This window comes from Haliotis rubra, unplaced genomic scaffold (assembly GCF_003918875.1).
Source record: "Haliotis rubra isolate DU_JTF1 unplaced genomic scaffold, ASM391887v1 Scf249, whole genome shotgun sequence".
Classification (NCBI taxonomy): domain Eukaryota; kingdom Metazoa; phylum Mollusca; class Gastropoda; order Lepetellida; family Haliotidae; genus Haliotis; species Haliotis rubra.
This window is the reverse complement of record NW_025766547.1, coordinates 891,845-914,332: the sequence shown is the minus strand read 5'-3', so window position 1 is coordinate 914,332 and position 22,488 is coordinate 891,845. Positions and strand designations below refer to the sequence as shown.

The following is a 22,488-nucleotide window of genomic DNA, read 5'->3' as shown; positions in this document are numbered from 1 at the left end:
TATCTTTATAGACCCAACACATGAATCAAGTGATAGAAGACAGTTTAGTCTCACGAACACGTTTGTGTGTCAGTGGTGCTTTTCGCTTCATCCTTCGTAATGAATTACATTGACGTATTGGAAAATGCTGTTCCCCTGTTAACTCATTATTATTGGAGAATATACAATATCACTGCTCTATTACACTTGATTAATACAGTTCTATTCAACCATTTACTGCCATATAGCCTCTGGAGATATTCGCTTTAAAAAACGTTGCATTTATTTTCTGTTGTTGCTAAAAATTAAACCAAATTGAAATGGTTATCCGGTGATGATATATTTCATTCTCGTATCTAAGTTGTGTTTTTGAAGCTACGTTTCAAGCGTTCCGGCGTTTTCAGCCTTGTAACATTTTGTTTTCAATGTTTTGGTTTAAGCCATTTTCCTGGTGTGTGTATCTTCTTTTGAGTCCAAGTTTAGACACTCCAAGTTAAACCGAGGAGTATTAGGTAAAGAACGGTGTAGTTGTTTGATATAGCGCAGGGTATTATTGTATCCAGAGTATGTTTCACAGATCAGTGTACAAACATACGCCCAGGTCACACACATGCTTTTCTGCTCACTGCATGTGCCAAGATGTACGAACCAAGATGTACGAAGCATTACCGTTCTTAGTTCACTTAACACGAACCCAGGTTGGCACCGTTGTCGGTAGCTTTAACACATGCACGGAGGCATGGTCTGATTCCGATATTGTTGTAGAGGCATGTCTAGCTCTGCAGGGTGCTTTCTGACTAAATGTACAGAGTAAATAACATACTGATATACAATACATATGAGTTAAAGATGAACGTTTTGGCAATCTGAATTGCATTTATCAAACTGATACGTCAACGTATGCAAAAGGCAAACCAATCTTTAAACAGATTTCACTTTGGCCCAAAGGACAAAGTGGCTGAGGAAATCGCCATTGCATATTATGATGTATAATGGTAAACGTGGGTGGTGTTGGATGCTCTAAAGAATACGTCAAATATTTAACGGTTTTAAGGAATATGATAATGATCATATGGAACTACCTTTACTGTCTCGTAATACTGAATCCAGATTTTATTCTTCTTACCTCACTGAAGAACCAATAAGTGTTCTGTGGTGTTACAGTCAGAAGGAAATGCAAATTTACTGATAATTTCGTCTTCTGTCTAAGGTATATGTGCTGCACTTCTGGCCGAGGTAACCATATGTTCATGGTCCTACTGCTCGATTCAAAAGTTTAGCAGAACAAAAACAAATATTATCACACATTTGATAAATAGGAAATCAATACCTTCCTTTTATACATGTTCTTTAACAAGATGTGTACCATATGTTTAGACTCGATGACGTGAATACCTTCTGGACAGTCCGAAAAGAGTTGCGTTAATTACCTGGACACAAGAATCAAACAACACTGTGTAGAATTCGTCCCCAAATGCTCAAATATACCATAACAGAAACATCATATGCGAAATAACCATTAGATTAGCATACTGAAGACAGAACCATCACGGGTTGTTTCAATGAAATTGCAATTCAACTATGACAACATTATTATAAACATGTTTTCGATACAACAGTCAAATTGTATTAGCAGTAGCGAGTTACCTCTTGTACAAGTATCCGTTAACCATCCGTCGGAGAAGCTCAGGAGAATGTTCTAAGCATAGCACTATCCCTCCTGTACAAACGCATTGCTCCTTTCACGAATGAAATCCTCCAACCGTAGGGAAAAGTTGATATATTCGTCAGTCGGATCTTCTAGTTCCACGACCACTCGCGTATTCCGTCAGCCATATGGAGCAGAATCATTCCCACTAGAAGATAAAACAGGAAACATCATAAATCAGACATTAATTGCTGATCGGGTGAATGAAAAATCAACAATTGTGCCCAGGAACGCGAGCGAGGATTAGCGCGTCCTCGTCAAAGCGTGCAACATTCAACTTGAAGTAAGCAGGGTTGAAGGACCCAACTAGCTAAACTCAGCGCGCCTCTTCAGGTCCCATGCTTAATGGCTTGTCCACAGTACACCAAACAGTTCATTCCTCAATCGATGTAAAAGAGCGAATCGTCCTTTTGTGAACAGACGCCATAGGTAGGAGTTTTCAATCTCTTTGCCTGGCCTCCTTCGCAACTAATTTCACTTGATGACTTAGGTTAAATATAGTATAGACCGCCGTCACCATCCAAATAAAGAGAAATTTCTTGTTTAGTTCGGAATGTAAAGTTTCAGCGTTCGGGATGACAATGCCTGTAAAACTGTCCACGTGTTGAGGAATCCGTTGTCTGTGATGGAAATGATTTTTGCCGGAGCCTCGTTATCGCGATTAAGTTTCAAAAGTGAGAATTGTAAAAATCTGTAAATCTTTAAATTTAGCGTTCTGAACTTGTGTCTTGTTCGTCGATATCAGGTACGTTTTTATATATTTTTTCAATTAAAATGTTGTCAATAATCTGTTTGCAATATGAACTGATAAATGCTACGAATTTAAAACCGACTTTCTTGTCTTCAAGTTTAACGGTGGTTTGACACGCACTGAAAGTTGTCAGCCATGACAACGACTACATCGACTGAGGAGATCGAGTGAATGAAGATGAACGCCGCAGCTGCATAACGTCGAGACCACCACTACGGTGACTAAAATGTTTATGTAACGGTTGACTCTGACGGAACAAGATGGCGCACAATCAGCCAAATCTTAGAACCCGACCACTTTGGTCGAGTCTACATGAAATGCATGGTTGAATTGGCTGCACTTATCAGCAGCATAGGATGGACAAATAAGCTGTTTGCTGGTGTTATACGCCCAGTCAGCAATATGGCCTCTGGTCAAGTCCACACCAATCAAACCAATGGTCGATAACATGAGCACTTTCCCGATGACGTCGGGCGTGATACACACCTTGACAAACATTGTCATACATGAAAATAATATTTAAAGCTGATCTGTATGGAACTAGGTAACTAATGCTGATCTATATGTAAACTTGTAACTAAAGTTCATCAGAATGAAAATAACTAAAGCCAACTTATATGTTAAATATTTAACTGAAACTGTCAATATTTAACTGAAACTTAATTATAGCCGACCCATATCAGAATCATAAAACTAAGCTAACCAATGTCGAAGTGATGCTCTAAGGACAGCCTGTACATAAACGTTAAAATACAGCTGAGCTTGTATCCAAAATGAGATTACATCGAATCCTTACTGAAAGACAATGAAGCAGTATGATGCTGACTTGTTGTCTTATGAGGCCATAGGTGACATGCCGACACGGACAATACCCTCTGCAGGGGTATCAGCAAAACAAGAAGATGACACGGCCTTCCTGGTTCGATGTAATTATGTGAATTGCTCCGATTTTTGTTTCAGACATTTTCCCCAGATAAGTGCCCCCTTAAGGCGGAGCAACGGTTTCAGTGTCAATGTGATATTATCCTTGATGCTAAATGGATCCATTTATATTTAGCATCAGTTTAAAGGACATGACAGAAGCTCTAAATAATACAGACCACTTCAGTCTTACGATACTCCACTGTGAGGACATCACATTGTGAATGATAATCATGTTCTCGAATATTACTAGAATTTATGTTTCCTGGGAGTTAGTTACATTCGAGTGAGTATGGTTTTACGCCGCATTTAGCAATATTCCAGCAATATCACGGCGAGGGACACAAGAAATGCGCTTCACACATTGTACCCATGTTGGGAATCGAACCCGGGTCTTCAGCGTGACGAGCGAACACTTTAACCACTAGGCTACCCCACCACCCCTTATATTCGAAGTATACTGGACCGATATATAGTTGTAGTCAGATAACAGCTGTCACACAACCCATCCGAAACGTATATATATGGATGAGTATGATTTTACGCCATTCAGGGCAATATATCAACCATATCGCGACAACAAACACCATAAATAGGCATCAGACATACGACCCATCAAGGGAATACAACCCGGTGTCCGTTGTGACGAGCGAACATTTTAACCACTTGGCTTTAACAATTCCCCACTGAAATAACTCCACTGTATATCAAATCTTCTTTGATTGATGTCATTCTTCTTTACTTGCTCCAGGCTGTTTGTGTGAATATATTAGGAAGTCTATAATAGAGAGCTACTACAGATTGATGTGTTTACTGCCTTATAGTCACTAATCAACTGATGAACCATCAACTTCCAGTACTAAAGTAGCAATAGCTTCATGACCATTACTCGTGAGATACAGCAATGATATTGGGAGCACCTGCAAACATAAGCGTGGTTGAACACGATATGTAAAGTATTTGCTTCAATGTCTTAATATACTATCAAAAGCTTTCTGACTTAAAATTTATCATAATCAATAAGTATATCTAAACTTTAGCTCTGAAGATTGGAACTGAATGAAAGATAAAAATGATTTATTGACACTAGTCACTGAAGTTACATCACACTCTTTCAATAAATGTGTAGCTTTGATGACAGGAATCTAAAGGATTAGGCTTTTCTTTTGGTGACCTTATGCTTCAGTTCGTAATGGAATTACTGTTGCCTGTTGGTCGCAGTACCTCTGTGTTGACTCAGTCAATGAACTCTCAGCCGACTTGAGTGACGACTCGACTTCATCGACACACCTTATTTAACTGAGTAAAAAGTCTTGTTTGAAATGAAATTCTGGTAATGCTTTAGTAAACGTACATTTTGAAAAATCACAATCTGATGGCTATTTCCCATAACCAGCTTTGCATTTGTCCGGTGAATCAATAACCCTTTGCTCTTGGCCACACTGGGCTCCATAACACGGCCCACCAATTAAACATTGTGATAACCTTGCCCCTCAAGGGAAAGAAAAAAACTAACAAATTTACATCATTTGGCTCTCAGATATGTGTGACCTAGGATTTAACTATCCCACACAATCGCATGGCTGAATCAGGTCCTTCAACGCACAAACGAAAGAAGCCACAAGCCTCCATTAGAGTCACAATCATTCAACGGGGACCTTATTTTCCGGTCAATAATGACCCCAGGCCTTTATTTGCACGGTATGCAAATTACGGCTAGGAACTTCCGTTTCGACTGAACAGTTCAGAGGACCTCATTCAAACGCCGAATCAATGACGGTGCTTTTTGGGACAAATGTCTTAAATTCTAATCCGGTAATTTGAAGCAGAAGTTAACTAATGAGTGCTCGCAACATTTGGACGATTCATACTTGAATAGTCGACCGAGTGCCGAGCTGAAATGAGAAAGCTGTATGATGTAACACTTGGAGGAAGAGTATGCTGGTTTTCAAAGGAACAGGACTTTCTGCATGGGAAAACTCGACTAATGTGGTCGCAGTTTTTATTTCAGGCTGCTTAAACCACGTGATCAAGATTGGATGCGTTTCATCAGACCGACCTGGAATTGACAAGCTTCAAAGTTAAAACACCCAAGATGGTCTTGTTGTCTGGCAGATCTGTTGTAGTGATGTACCCACAAAGGAGACACTGTTGGGAGATGATCATTTGGACGTATTTGGGGTCCTTCTTCCGACGGTAACCATGGCGTCTTGAGTCAGTGACTATATTTGGTTATTTCAGTGATTGTCAGGTCATGGGGCAGTTAGATGTCGACTTGGAAGTGATCTACATAACTACTATATAGTACAAACGGATCAGGTGTACGATTGAGGATCACCTGAATACTTGCCACGTGTAACGTCGATCTCGAAGATACCGCACTGCAGAAAGTACCATGGAGAACATGTTCACTTGGTACAAGATCACTGTGACAAGGGATGATTCTTACTCGCATGAATTGAGTTCAATTTCTGATCACTTTTGTCACAGACGCATGAAGGTGTGCATAGATACCCAACTACCACTGACGTTTACAGCCATTTGGATTTTGAACTCTAACATCAGGCATAGGTGTTGCCCTCCAGATACAGATGATACCTTCCGAATACAGATGTTACCTTCCGAATACAGATGATACCTTCCGAATACAGATGTTACCTTCCGAATACAGATGATACCTTCCAAATACAGATGTTGCCTTCCGAATACAGATGATACCTTCCGAATACAGATGATACCTTCCGAATACAGATGTTACCTTCCGAATACAGATGATACCTTCCGAATACAGATGTTGCCTTCCGAATACAGATGATACCTACCGAATACAGATGATACCTTCCAAATACAGATGATACCTTCCGAATACAGATGTTGCCTTCCGAATGCAGATGTTGCCTTCCGAATACAGATGTTGTCTTCCGAATACAGATGATACCTACCGAATACAGATGATACCTTCCGAATACAGATGTTGCCTTCCGAATACAGATGTTGCCTTCCGAATACAGATGATACCTTCCGAATACAGATGATACCTTCCGAATACAGATGTTGCCTTCCGAATACAGATGTTGCTTCAGGACACAAATGTTGCTTTCAGGATAGTTTCTTCTGGTTTTGCTAATAGTCTTAATCATCATGACAATCACAGATAGAAGTCAGGTGACAGTGTATTATAAATAAGGACAAGGTTCAAGGTACCGACCATCTAAAACGAAGTTCGTCCAAATTTGTTACAAAAATATAATATTGCTGACAGGGCAAACATAAAATCCCCGTGAAATGTTTGACTCCAGGGAAAGAATACTTAATTCCTCAAGCATTTACTGAAACCAACCTAGTCTGTGTATACTATCTCATTCCACTACCAGAGTCATGTCTTCCCCTTGGGTGATATGAGTATAGAACCTACTGTTTTACATGCCTCTAATGGAAATCACGATCGGGTTTTAGATTGTGCTTGGTGTTAATGGTATGAGTGTCCACTGAGGGGTAAAGTGACCACCATCCTTTCTCTGAAGTTGTCTTGTAGTAATGTACTCCGACATCACACGTAGATGTTTGGGCCCCTGGGGAAACACGCCTGTATTAAGTCCTCACCCGTTGTTGCCAAACCTACAACAAACTGCTGACTGCAGATATTTGCACAATAAATTTGTTGTGTCAAACCTCATTTACATTCGGTCCCTAGAAGCCCTGTTTATTGTCATACAAGACCGTATGTGGATTCCTTTCTTAGTATCACTGTCCTGCCGAAATACACAGATATATACTGCTATAGTTATACAGAAGGTTGCTTAGTCCAGCTTACAAGCCCCTTCACCCAACTAGTACTGGAATCATGAGCGAGTGTGGCCTGACAGCTGAAGGCAACATTGGAGTTATTTTTGAACATTGTGTTATTAAATTCAAATTAACGATATAGTCCTGTGAATATCTTTAATAGTAGATATTTATTCAGAAATTAGAAATTGAGAAAAAAATAAACGTTCTGTACCCGATCCAAAAATACCATAGTATGAGGTATATATCATTACTGTCTCAAAGTCATGTAAAGATTGCATCTCTTATCACAACCCACACCAAATCGGCGTCTATTTCATTAAACCACACTCTACGGCGTTTAACATTTGATATTCCTGGCGAAACACAGAAGAACTTTGATTCGTCATGAATACGTGCTTGTTGATCTTATACTTTAAGAGCAAGATCTTTATTTCACAAGCATCTGCAGACACCAATACAGAGACGTTTAACCTGTTTAGAACCAATACAATGTACGTGAGCAAGGACCGAACATTCTACCATTCATTCCGTTGAGTAACACGGAAGATCCTTCTCGTCGTTGCGTTCAGTGTACTCTTTATATGCCCTGGGGGAACTTCACCAACAACGAAACTAATGATTGGTAAAATTTTGACCGTCGAGCGAGCCATTCGCTAATGGATTCTGTATAGTAAGCAAGTGCATGTACAAGACGTGGTCCACGTACATGCACTATATTGCTTTCAGTTCGGAGGCAATATGTATATACGACATTGAACCTGTTTCACATTGGATTCACTTACAAATATTGTAAGTGTAATCATATGAAATTAAGTTTTTGATCATCAAACAGCTCCGTCTTTCTTGGCACCGTGCTCCAAGATTCTGCCGCAATATTGCATTATTTGACGGAAGTCGAGCGAAGGAGGAAAATTAGGTCTAATTTCCTTCTCTAAATCGCCAGGCCCACCGGTGATTTTTTAGGATTAATTCCTTTATAAAGTCCGTGTCCGGGTAATTATTTTCTGCTGGACATGAATCATTTTCCGGGTTCGGAAAGTTGAATTTTATTGATTCGATGAACCATTGGCAAAATTACACATTTGCTATGTCATTTAGTGAGATGTTGCAAAGCCAATGTACGTTTCGTTGAACATGGTACAAATGTCACTGTGACTGTGTGGTATATTACTCCGTGGCCATTTAGGTGGATATAATCTCAAGATGTGTTACTTAATGGTAATGTCTCAGCTATATATGGTGGGTGTGGATTATGTCAATAAACTGGGTGTGGGGGTGTTGTAAGTATGTGTATGTGTGTGTGCGTGTAGGGGTGGTGGCTTTAGGTACGTGGGAGGGGTTACGTGGGAGGGGTTTGGGGGTTTCACGGGCCCCCTGGTCGGATGCAACATCGGTATTCCTTGTGCAGCGTTGCGTCCCTTAGGTTTTGCCAGAACCCTGTGATTTCTATTCAGATCTTGGGGTGGTGATGTAGCTTAGTGGTAAAGCGTTCGCGCACAAGCCGATGACCCGGGTTCGATTCCCCACATGGGTACACTGGGTGGTGCTCATTTCTAATATCCCACGCCGTGATACTGCTGGAACATTGTCCAAAGCGGCGTAAAAATAAACTCACTCACACCATTCAATTCTCGATTTCGATCCTGTTTGTTGGCACTAAATCCGGACTCCAATATTTTCGCAAAGTGCCTAAGTCTAAAACCATCATCACTCAGGGCATCGTTCCAACTTAACCCGTGACGATCCGGGTTAGAATTGATCTTTAGTAACCCATGTTTGTCGTAAGAGGCGACTAGCAGGATCGGGTGGTGAGGCTCGCTGACCTGGTTGACACATGCCATCGTATCCCAATTGCTCATGCTGTTGATCACGGGATGGTCTTGTCCAGACTGGATTATTTGCAAACCGCCGCCATATAGTCGGAATATTGGAGAGTGTGGAGTAAAACTAAACTCACTCACTCATTCGTTCCATACCAGGATGATTCGACGTGATACCGCCTATATAATGCTCAAAACAGCAATTGATTAACAAAACGTTACGTTTTTCAACAGATATGTTTTGCGAATATCTTTTGTTGCTTCAGGAAGAAAATCAATAAGTCCAACATCGTATGCACTCCCAGCAGACCGTGTTAAACACAAACTTAATCTGACAATTACATAGTACTAAACACTGGGGAACTAAAACACATGCTATTATGTTCTTCTAGGTGCAGAAACATACATGTAAAGGACGTTTCATTTGATATAATGGGTATGATGTTTCTGGGTTACTGCTCACATGCACGTTCGAAGTCTTCACCAACACTCTGTCACGTACTGACATTATTACGTCCTCTTTTGACGTTCTACTGATCAAATTACGTCTACCTCTCAACGGCGTGTTCAACACAGGCTATATACAAGGTCAGTTAGTGTTTAACGAAATCCTCAAAGGAACGCGCTACATTGAACTCGCAGTCAGAGTACAGCATACTGACCACGTGTCGAATTATAAATCCAGAATTAGAACGAAATCGATGTTGTGATGATGTTGATGGCGCCAGAAGGATCTGTGTCTGTTTAAACGTTGTGTTTATAGAATTATTACAATCGTAGGGGTTTAGTGAAGTACACTGTTAAATAGTCCATAAATTGTGTACGATGGGCCAAGACTAGCAAAGGTCTCCACTGAAACTGGTCATTATGTCCACAGGGTTTCTGGGATTGCGTTTAAGTGAAAAGAGCGCATCATTTAGAAGCAAGTAATTTCATTTCCTGACCTAATTTACTCAATCGTTAACCAAGCAAAAAATAGATCTAAAAAGGAAACAATATGCTTGACTGATCTACTTATGTTTAAGATTACAAGAAGGTCTGTTCTGTCAGAGGTTGGTATTTTGCATTGTCTTTATACTCAATAAAACTATAAGCTTTTGTAGTTTGGTTTTGATAGATATTGTGCCGAATTTTGTCATTATCCGTAGTTTATATAATCATATAAACGCCGTCTTTTGAATAAGACTCACACTAAAAATTAGGAATTTATGTTAAAGTGCATCTTTGAAGAGAGTTAAGAATCGATGTGTATGAATAAGTACAGTGAAATAAGCCATACATGAAAGCACACTCAGCAGGTCCTTGAAAGTCATATGGTGGGTTTCAACCGACAAACAAATGGGCCGTAATTGTGTATGTCTGTGAGTGACTCAGATACCAAAACACATATCAAAGCTTAAAATTGAGAAAAATGGAAAGGTTTGGCATTGATACAGACGGCTGGTAGATCATTATCTTTCGTAAAGACCGAAGCTGAAATAATTGTATGCAACATGTTTTATAATACAACCGGCAACAATCAATTCCTTTAACTTCAGCCATGCATTGTAACATTCAACATAACAAATTGGAAACATTCTAATCAATATGGCCTTGAATTACACTATTATTCAGACAAATCGTTAGATATACAACCATTACATGTCTACATATGTATCCAAGTCTGTTTTTTAATGCTATCAATTGTTTCCAGTTCCATCCAGTGCTATCACTTTTTTCCAGTTCCATCCAGTGCTATCAACTGTTTCCAGTTCCATCCAGTGCTATCACTTGTTTCCAGTTCCATCCAGTGCTATCACTTGTTTCATGTTCCATCCAGTGCTATCAATTGTTTCCAGTTCCATCCAGTGCTATCAATTGTTAAACGGTTTTATCCAATGCTATCAACTATTTCCAGTTCTGTCCAATGCTATCAACTGTTATATAGTTCCATTTAGTGTTATCAACTGTTATATAGTTCCATCCAGTGCTATCAACTGTTATATAGTTCCATCAATACTGTCAACTGTTCTATAGTTCCATCCAGTGCTATCAACTGTTTTATAGTTCCATCAAGAGCTATCACCGGTTATATAGTTCCATCATGTGCTATCACCTGTTATATAGTTTCATCGAATACTGTCAGCTGTTATATAGTTTCATCCAGTGCTATCAACTGTTATATAGTTCCATCCAGTGCTATCGCCTGTTATATAGTTCCATCCAGTGCTATCAACTGTTATATAGTTCCATCCAATACTGTCAACTGTTTTATAGTTCCATCAAGTGCTATCACCTGTTATATAGTTCCATCCAGTGCTATCAACTGTTTTATAGTTCCATCCAGTGCTATCACCTGTTATATAGTTCCATCCAGTGCTATCAACTGTTATATAGTTCCATCCAGTGCTATCAACTGTTATATAATTCCATCCAGTTATATCAACTGTTTTATAGTTCCATCCAGTGCTATCACCTGTTATATAGTTCCATCCAGTGCTATCAACTGTTATATAGTTCCATCCAGTGCTATCAACTGTTATATAGTTCCATCCAGTGCTATCAACTGTTTTATAGTTCCATCCAGTGCTATCAACTGTTATATAGTTCCATCCAGTGCTATCACCTGTTTTATAGTTCCATCCAGTGCTATCACCTGTTATATAGTTCCATCCAGTGCTATCAACTGTTATTCAAAATCCACAACTGATAATCTCAAATGCAACCCAAAGCTACTTAACGTGCCAACACAGCCCAAGAGAGGTCCAAGAGAGGTCCAAGAGAGGCCCAAGAGAGACCCAAGAGAGGTCCAAGAGAGGCCCAAGAGAGACCCAAGAGAGGCCCAAGAGAGACCCGGATCAAAGAACTCTTTACGTAGAGGTAGTCGTGCCAGGAGAGGCTGACACTCAACCAAGACGCCCATTCCAATCTAATGCCATCCAATGCTTTGTAATAGCCTGTGGTAGCCTAGTCGTTAAGGCGTTCGCTCGTCACACCGAAGACCCGGGTTCGATTCCCAACATGGGTACAATGTGTGAAGCCCATCTCTTGTGTCCCCCGAAGTGATATTGCTGGAATTTTACTAAAAGCGGCGTAAAACTAAACTCACTTACTCACTGTATAATCTTGACCAATGCAGTTCAAAACGCTAATAAAGGAAACCACGGGCACCTGACTTTTACTTCGCGACAACGGCAAGTTGTCGATGCATGTTCGACTGTACATTTCACTGTACATACAAATACCATGGGTACTGTTATTTCATCCCGAATTGCATCTGTGCCCAGCTGTAGCCACAGCTGATTCAATATGTGACAGATGGTTATCTCTAATCTTTGATCAACATTTCATTTTGAAAATACTCGCAGTGTTCTGCAATCAGAAGACGCTTAGATTGCCTTTCATTCAGAAGAGACGCAACAGAAATTATCGATACAAGTTTTCCAGCATAAACATCAACCGAAACGTTTCCAGTTGTGTCTACCATCATTTCAATACTGAGCAATATATATTTACAGTTAGTCCAGGATTCATGGTATTCTACTGTTATTTACAACAATACTGCACTGATATAATGACAAATAAAGGGCGTTGATATTTTTGGTCTTCCTCATTGCAGAATCACTTCTTCCATCCATAACTATGAACGGCTGTTTTGTCCTATGTATATTTGTCTTACAATGTTTAAACAGCGCCATATTTCTCTTAGCATTCAAATGGAACCACCTTTCGGTTAACGTACATGCAAAGTCCCAGTTGGACTCACAGCTTACAGAAGAAGATTGTCTCGACTGGTGACCTTTAAGCGGTTCTCTGTACAGCATCACGGTATGACGTTCCGGGTGGAAATATGGTGTTTGGTAATATGTTTGGATTTGGGGATTTGTTTGTTTAACACTGCACTCATCAATATTCCATCTATTTGTCGCGGGCATCTACACAGCTCACAGCGTTCATCTGATGTCTCCCAGCTTGAAGAGACGGTTTTGTCAAGTCCGCGGTAAAGGCATGAATATGTCTCGTCTAAATATCCACGTCCATTTGTGGTATCTCATCTCGTGCGTGTTATAAGTGGGACACGGGTGGTTCAATGGTCTGTGGCGCTGGACTCTCAGTACTGTACTATCACGACCGGAACCTACGATCATTGGTTCGAATCCCAGTTCGTCCCGATTCTTTTTCAAGCATCTCTGTGGGCACCAAACCCGTGCTCTTGGGTTCCAACAAACTTGTAAAGGTGTGTAGCCTGCATCACTTCGGGATTTCCTCCCACATTTAGCAGTACTCCGTGAAATAACTGGATAACCTGGAGGTGTTATCACCAACTTTATCTCTCACTTATTTTAAGGGACGATCCAAGTAGCACGAGTGTTCAGGCGCGTTGATTGGTTGTCATTTTATCCAGGGGTTGGACGATGTTCATAATAGTAACCAACGGATTACCTACATCAGAATCAATTATTTACAGGCTATCGTGACATGGAATATTGCCGAATATCTCGTTAACATACTCCTAACAACACTTGACATTATATGAAGTCCTTTAATGAGGACTCGGTATGTCTCTTGAAATATTCAATACAAAAAATTAAACATCTTCACAAAGGTTAACTGAAAAGTGTGCGCAAAATATACATCCTTGAAGAACAGGTCCCGCAAAGAACAAAGACTGATAAAAACTAAACACGAAAGATACATAAGAAGAAACGAGCGATTTGCATTGAAATGTGAATTTATCGTGACAATTTATTCAGAGCTGTTCAATCATAAAGGCCAGTTTAACGGTTTGTGTGGCAGTTGCTCCAGATTTACGATAATGTTGTCTGGGAAATAAATGTTCTCGTGTTTCCGTGACAGAAAACATTAAGATGATGGCTCATAATGTTCAAATGTCAGCATTGTCAACAAATCCGTTTTATTTGTTTCATGGAATTTAGTTTTCGTGGCGGTAAAAAAGACATTATCGGCGACGTGGATTTCACAGAGATCCGACAGCTTCTTCATTGTGATTGGCGTCATTCACAGACAAGTAAAACAGACATCAATTAGACGTTCACGAATGCATCACGCGACTACCTTAGATTTCGGGGAATCTGCAAATTGGTATTGTTTTAAAAATAATCAATAACTGGGCCTTTATTGTCGATATTTCAAAATAATATATTTCAGTATAAAAAATATGCGCTGATTTGGGCTTAGAGTATTTAAAGTATTCTGCCAGGTGATTAAGAAATTTGATGATTTAATTGAATTTTCCAATGAAAAGAAGGGGTTTAGGGTGCATTCTGTTAGGTAGGAGCACTTAGTGACTCGGCGAAACCACACCTTATAGTTCACCCACCTTATATACATTTTATTTAAAGTGTAAGTATTATAGTTAGTAGCTCTGTACTATTTGAGCCATGTTCGGATAAAATGTTAATCCAAATGAACATGTCATTATTTCTGTAGGTGTGCTAAAGTGTTGGCTAACGGATAAACGGGTTTGCATTGCACGGTTTCCCAGCAGTGACAATCTGTTGATGACGTCATAAACGCACTTAAGGTATCATAGCCTCATCAAATCTCACATGAGATGTTCAGTCAAGTTTTCTAAAGTGTCGGGCAAATAAAGTGTTCACTTGAAAAGTTGATTGTAACAAATAGAATTACAAACGTTATCTAGATATTACAAGACTGAAAACAGCTGCTAAAACATTACAAACTGCATGACATCCGAATGGCAATCATCAAACTTAAATTATATATAAAAAACGAAAAAAAATAATTTTTGATTTTGTTTTCATTTTTCTTTCACCATGAAACATGGGAGTATGTTTCCGCCTGCAACCCACAGATCACAATTGGGTAGACCGATGCTGCCGATGTAGATACACAACAGTTGTGTATTACTGAATTAAACAATCGCGTTGTCTCATAAAAGTACTTCATCGACCACATGGTGGAGTTCACAACAGGGTCGCATGACCATTACATGTTCTGCGGGTCGCATATCTTGTCAGAATATCTAGAGAGTTTTCCTTGTAACAGCTGCAGATTACAACGGCATGTGAAGGGATGTTTATAGCTCACCTTTGCCCCAAATAACGTCAATAACGGGACGTAATCACGCATGCTGTCAACAGACGCTATTGATTACTGTTATATGACAAGCTGTCACATATGACCTATATAATGACATTGACGAGGCATATCAGAGCATGTGTGATATCGACAATACCTACTGATGGTCGGATTCGAAAGATTTCGTCCAGTGCGTTAAGGTAATGTTAACTAATCGTCGTTTTTACTTGCTCACGTGCTGGTTTGCGTGACAGGTGATTTGATAAATGTCAGAGAAATCGATCATATATTGATGGGGTTGTAGACACCAGGGCCACGTGTTCGTGACGACTGATTGATCATCTGTGAACATTGAAATTATCCCGGTTCTTTAAATGAATTTGAATGTTTGAGTGATGGTTTGACGTTGAGAGAGCATTTTATCTTTGTTTACACAGCTTGTCCGTCGTGACAGAGGGAGGGTATTTCACTGATATATTAACGGGACAAGTAACGTTGCTTCACATTGGATTTTAAAGAAAAAATTCAATATGAAATCATACAATACGTCTTTCATTGCATATTATTCAAGACAACACCTCGACTTTGAGGTTATTACTCACAACGTTTTAAACTAATCAGATTGCATCATATGCCACATCTAATATATTCCCGTTTTAAACACTAATCAGATTTGCTGCATATGCCATATTCCTAACGTTATGTTTCACGTTGTTTATTTTTCATGTTACACAGGTTCATGGTACTTCTAACGCAATAGTTGTTCATGTGACATATGTTCATATTAACACTAACGATATAGTTGTTCACGTTAAAATAGTTCAACTACGACCATATAGTTCTCCATGATACACAGTTCATGGTACTTCTAACGATATAGCTTGTTCACAGGTTCATGAACGATAAAGCTGTTCATGGTACAATTCATGGTAAACGATATAGTTGTTCACGTTCATGGTACTTCTAACGATATAGCTGTCATGGTACTTCTAACGATATAGCTGTTCTTGTTGCACAAGTTCATGGTACTTCTAACGATATAGCTCTTCTTGTTGCACAAGTTCATGGTACTTCTAACGATATAGCTGTTCTTGTTGCACAAGTTCATGGTACTTCTAACGATATAGCTGTTCTTGTACTAACGATATAGCTGTTCTTGTAACACAAGTTCATGGTACTTTTAACGATATAGCTGTTCATGGTAAACACGTTCATGGTACCTCCGACGATATAGTTGTCCATATTACACAAGTTCATAGTTCTACTAACGATATAGTTGTTCATGGTAAACAAGTTCATGGTACTACCCACGATATAGTTGTCCATATTACACAAGTTCATAGTTCTACTAACGATATAGCTGTTCATGGTAAACACGTTCATGGTACTACCGACGATATAGTTGTCCATATTACACAAGTTCATAGTTCTACTAATTATATAGCTGTTCATGGTAAACACGTTCATGGTCACGATATAGGTAAACATAAGTTCATAGTTCTACGTTCTGTTCATGGTAAATACCATGGTACTACCCACGATATAGTTGTCCATATTACACAAGTTCACTAGTTCTACTAATTATATAGCTGTTCATGGTAAACACGTTCATGGTACTACTCACGATATAGTTGTCCATATTACACAAGTTCATAGTTCTACTAACGATATAGCTGTTCATGGTAAATACGTTCATGGTACTACCCACGATATAGTTGTCCATATTACACAAGTTCATAGTTCTACTAACGATATAGCTGTTCATGGTAAACACGTTCATGGTACTACCGACGATATAGTTGTCCATATTACACAAGTTCATAGTTCTACTAACGATATAGTTGTTCATGGTAAACAAGTTCATGGTACTACCCACGATATAGTTGTCCATATTACACAAGTTCATGAGTTCTACTAACGATATAGAAGTTGTTCATGGTAAACAACACAAGTTCATGATACTACCATTAATGCAGTTGTTCATGGTAAACAACACAAGTTCATGTACTACCATTAATGCAGTTGTTCACACATACTACCATTAATGTTCATGGTAGTTCATGATACTACCACGATATTCATGATACTGTTGTTCATGGTAAACAACAGTTCATGAGTTCATGATACTACCATTAATGCAGTTGTTCATGGTAAACAACACAAGTTCATGATACTACCATTAATGCAGTTGTTCATGGTAAACAACACAAGTTCATGATACTACCATTAATGCAGTTGTTCATGGTAAACAACACAAGTTCATGATACTACCATTAATGCAGTTGTTCATGGTAAACAACACAAGTTCATGATACTACCATTAATGCAGTTGTTCATGGTAAACAACACAAGTTCATGATACTACCATTAATGCAGTTGTTCATGATACTACCATTAATGCAGTTGTTCATGGTAAACAACACAAGTTCATGATACTACCATTAATGCAGTTGTTCATGGTAAACAACACAAGTTCATGATACTACCATTAATGCAGTTGTTCATGGTAAACAACACAAGTTCATGATACTACCATTAATGCAGCTTTCGTTCATGATAAACAACATTCATGATACTACCATTAATGCAGTTGTTCATGGTAAACAACACAAGTTCATGATACTACCATTAATGCAGTTGTTCATGGTAAACAACACAAGTTCATGATACTACCATTAATGGCAGTTGTTCATGGTAAACAACTTGATACTACCATTAAGGCAGTTGTTCATGGTAAACAACTTGATGGCACTGCTAACAATACAGTAGTTCCTGGGTCCGTCTGTACCTTCTGTCTAATGGAATGTTGTTGGACAGCATACTTTAACCGTCCTACATATAATAATGATATTTAAAGGTCATCGCAAATTCAGTTTCCCCATGTTCATGTGGTGTTTCGTTTTCACCGACAGATCCAAACATCCTCTCCACGTCTCCATCTTCACAGACATACAACAAATACAAACATGATATTCCCATATACGTCCTCATCATTAAACGAACGCTGAAGCAATGAGACAGATAATGATACACTATATATACCTAGCGCAGTCGTGATACAATATTTACTTACTGGAAGGTATTTTGCCAAATGTGCACAGTCCAGATCCCCAGCCTATAAACATGGATTCATTACAGCAGGAATCCATCCACACATGTGACTATTCATGCAGCGAAATCTACAGATCTATTTTTCGTATGTGAGATATAACCATAGGTAATGTGATAGTCCATGTAATGCTGTTAACAGCTTTACCATATGTCACTTATTGATCTGCGGAGGATACAACAGGAATGTTATGTCGTTGTTGTCGAGACTGGACAATTAATTGTGACGTTACCGACATTTATACATTAGTTAATCCTCGGATTGTCTCACATGAAGAGGAACTGTTCTCAGTCTGAATGTTTCAAGAATTTGACACTGACAAGTGTACATTGATGTAGATCCAGAGAGTTAGGATCGTAATGTTCTCAGTCAAAGTCAATAATAATTAACGGTTGATTGATATTCCAAAGGCATGAGATAGACGAAGGCAAGGCTGGTATTTCATCGTTTGTGTCAAAGAATGAATATATGCATTTCATGTTTAAATTGCTTGATTATAAATATATAAAGCGGTAGTGATGTATTGATGCAATGTAGATGGATAGATAACACTATCTTCCTAACGCTGATTGATCACATTTCTTATAGAAAATAGTCCACAGTACATCAAAGAGAGACTATATTATAGGTTTCCATCACGACCGGAAATATGTCTGCCAATGAATTTAAAATTCGAACATCGTCCTTTGATATTTTCTGTACATTTGAGAAAGTATATTTTGTTCACTGGAAATGTTATTTGCACGACACAACCCGCGCCATGGTAGAGGCTTCTTGTAACCTGCATCTGAAACTTCATCACTCTCTGCTGCTTCGTGCTCCCTATAAACAACCAGAACATTTACCGGGATTGTTCATCATGCATTGGCTCGGTGGGACATAAATGTAACGGTTATATATGGACTGTTCCCTCAGTCTCCCCGTCTGGGATGTTGCTACAGTGTCTCGGAACGGCTTCCGTGACCACGGGATTCAAATCAATAAGTTCCCAATTACAATATTGTAAAATGTTATTTCTATTGTACAACATGTAATTGACTTGAAGAAGAAAATTCCGACCTACCGTATTTGTTCATATGTAAAATACACTCATAGTTTTGTTAAATTTGAAACATGTGGTGAGTAAGCGAACTTGTTTAACCGCCGCTTTGAACACTGTGAGTATTTCAACATTTCACTGTTTCAACTTGATGTGGGAAACTCCCGTAATGATGCAAGTCTCCAACACTGACCACTGTGGAGACATCAACCAGCAAAGACATGGTGTTGACTCACTATTGTTACCAGGAAATATCGTCGATAGGAAAGATAAACGATTATCGATATGAACATTGTGTTAAGACATGGTGTTGACTCGCTATTGTTACCAGGAAATATCGTCGATAGGAAAGATAAACGATTATCGATATGAACATTGTGTTAAGACATGGTGTTGACTCGCTATTGTTACCAGGAAATATCGTCGATAGGAAAGATAAACGATTATCGATATGAACATTGTGTTAAGACATGGTGTTGACTCGCTATTGTTACCAGGAAATATCGTCGAAAGATAAACGATATCGATAGGAACGTGTTGTTAAGATATGGTGTTGACTCGATAGGGAAGGAAATATCGTCGCTATACCAGGAAATATCGTCGATAGGAAAGATTAACGATTATCGATATGAACATTGTGTTAAGACATGGTGTTGACTCGCTATTGTTTCCAGGAAATATCGTCGATAAGGAAGATAAACGATTATCGATATGAACATTGTGTTATCGATACTTTCGCATATTAACTTTTGTGATCAAAAAAGGTTTTAAATTTCGCACACAATATACAAATTTAGGAATTTATTCACGGTCTGCTTCTATATTATGTTCAGGACGTTGTTTTGTTAATAATCCATGCAAAAACATGTCCCATTCATCAGTGATGTGAAATATACTTATTTCTTTCATTGATATATTTTTGTCAGTTTCGCACAAAGTTACGTTTCCGATATTTATCGATAATCGATCGATAGTTAGTTAAAGATTATCGATCTCTACGATCTAGATCGATAACCAGCCCTAATTGTCATGGTCTACCTTGGATTAAAGCCCACAATCGCAAGTATCTGGTGGGCTTAAGAAACAAGTAACAGTTGAATTTACGTCTATTTTCAAGTGAATGTTTCAGATGATTCCATAATAAGATGGTACAAGCGTTATCAATGCGATAAACTAACCCAATAATTATGAAAATGCTACCATCTGTCAGGAATCACTTACTTTCACAAGAATATTCTGGTTTTATTGGTTTCTCTGAGTTCACTGCAGGATTCCAACTCTATCATATCATGACTTTATGATTCACTATCAAATAGTGATGATATCATGTGTTCATGAAAAGGAGAAAGCACCTTGCCCCTCTCTCGGAGCACTCGTCACAAACACACGGACAGGCAAGTCAAGTGACCATCAGGAAAAACCCTGCTTCATACAAGTGGAAAAAAAGATCAGGAAGAACAAAGTTTGGAATCGTTGTTTTGATATTGGGGATTTAGAATATCCATTCTGTCAATATCCTTTCTCCTCTTTCTCACAAAATCCGATCTTTTCAAAGATTACAATGTCCTCGCGGCTAGATTCTAACCAATGACAATAAATATAATATTATGTTATTTTACCCTGTAATAAAAAAGATGTTTTGCTAAAACCTGTTTTTGCTTTTAGCACTTCCGACGAAATATACAACTTTGCATCTGCCAAAGGATCATGTTCACCGACAAAACATTTATCAACAAAATATTAAAATTAAAGCATCATATTGCTCAATGTATGTACGTCATACTTCACAACTCTAAAGACGAATTCTACCAGCGCTATCCAATTGAACAAAGAATATTCAATAAGTATTGGAATGAATTTGATATCCTTAATGGGTTTGCCATCAAATTAAATTTTAGCATTCTTGAAAACGCAGCTCGCCAGCCTCCTAATTGATGATGGAATGGCTTCAGATGACGCGTGGTATATGATATGTGTGCTACCGGTCCGAACACTTCGGCTTCTATCGAGAACACCATCTGTTGTTATAGTGGCAATGATTATATTACATACCTCACTTCAAGTTATGTTCGACTTCGCCGCGACACATATAAGAATGTTGGAATATTATTGTTTTATTATTGTTCTGGGTTAATTGTTTGAAGACTGTTGCTACCCTTTTCGCGAACACCTGGTGTCAACTCTCAATGGTCCTTTCATACTATTTTCACAGCTCTTTTACATCAAATGGAATCTGTTTCTGCGGGTGTCAAGACTAGATATTCTTATGAAATGACGTTTCATATTTTGGCAGGATTCCACCACATGAGCTACACACACAATTGGCTTCATGTATTGTACTCAATCGAAAACCGGATCTCCGGTGTGAGAGCGAACATTCTAACCACAAGTCTACCCCACCGCCAGTATACCATGGTTAGCACTGGCTTATAAATCGAAATAAATGAGAAAATGTCCATATAAATGCACAAGAAGAATGTTACTGACAGGTCACTGTTACGTGACAGGAAATTCAATCCCAGTCCGCACAAGATCGACTAAAACGATTTGGATTGATAAAATCAGCTGTTCTATGGAATTCTCTGCCTGAAGATCTCAAAACAGCCCCAAGCCTGCACTCCTTCAAAACTCTCCTCAAAACGTTTTTATTTCAGAAGTACTTTGTCTAGACTCTCACCCAAATAACTTTACTTGTAGCGCCATGAGCATACCAGCTCGCGTGGAGATTGCCGCGTTACAAATTCACTCATTATTATTATTATTATTATTATTATTGATAAAAGCACCAATCACACATGGAAGAACAGTATTGTTCATTTGTTTTATAAGGCTTAACATACCTCGTTATAAAGCGAGTCTACTGTGCATCATATGAAGAACGAGAGAGTGTAATTTATATGTGTTTATATTCCAGCAATATTCTGGCCGGACAATACAACTGTGTTCAGTTTGTGTCATGACGTATCATGACACGGACGCATTATGACATGTCATCAGACGTGTACAATCGATTCTGATCTTAGCAAGAGATGTCATGTGAGAACAGAAAGGTGTGTTAGCGCTTTTGTTTATTATGACAGCGATCGGCAATTTAACCTCATTAACACTTTGAGCCGAAACACGGTGAGTGCGTTGATTAGTAATACACCGTGTCAGGATTTCAATGTGGTGTTATGTTAACTGTACATTTGATAATGCCATATTAAACCTGAAACCATACGCACGAAGACAGATAATGTGATTTTATTACTTCTAACGAATGCGAATAGAGAATTATGTCATGGTTGGATTTGGTTTTACGCCACAATCAACAAAGTAAGTGAAGTATGA

The 22,488-nt window shown here is 38.7% G+C and overlaps 1 protein-coding gene across 2 annotated transcripts in view; it reads right to left on the bottom strand.

The window, feature by feature from the left end:
- LOC124279266 (ligand-gated ion channel 4-like) overlaps window positions 1-18,210 on the bottom strand; it is a 76,316-nt gene extending 58,106 nt beyond the window's left edge. Inside the window, exons 1-2 of one of the 2 annotated variants that reach the window (XM_046715089.1) lie at window positions 18,084-18,210; window positions 1,627-1,835 (exon numbers count right to left, since the gene is read on the bottom strand). The gene's annotated coding sequence lies outside the window, so the exon portion shown is untranslated. Of the gene's footprint in view, window positions 1-1,626; window positions 2,419-18,083 lie in introns of those variants that run through there. The other variant, XM_046715090.1, reaches the window with a different exon arrangement.
- Window positions 18,211-22,488: the final 4,278 nt, after the last annotated feature.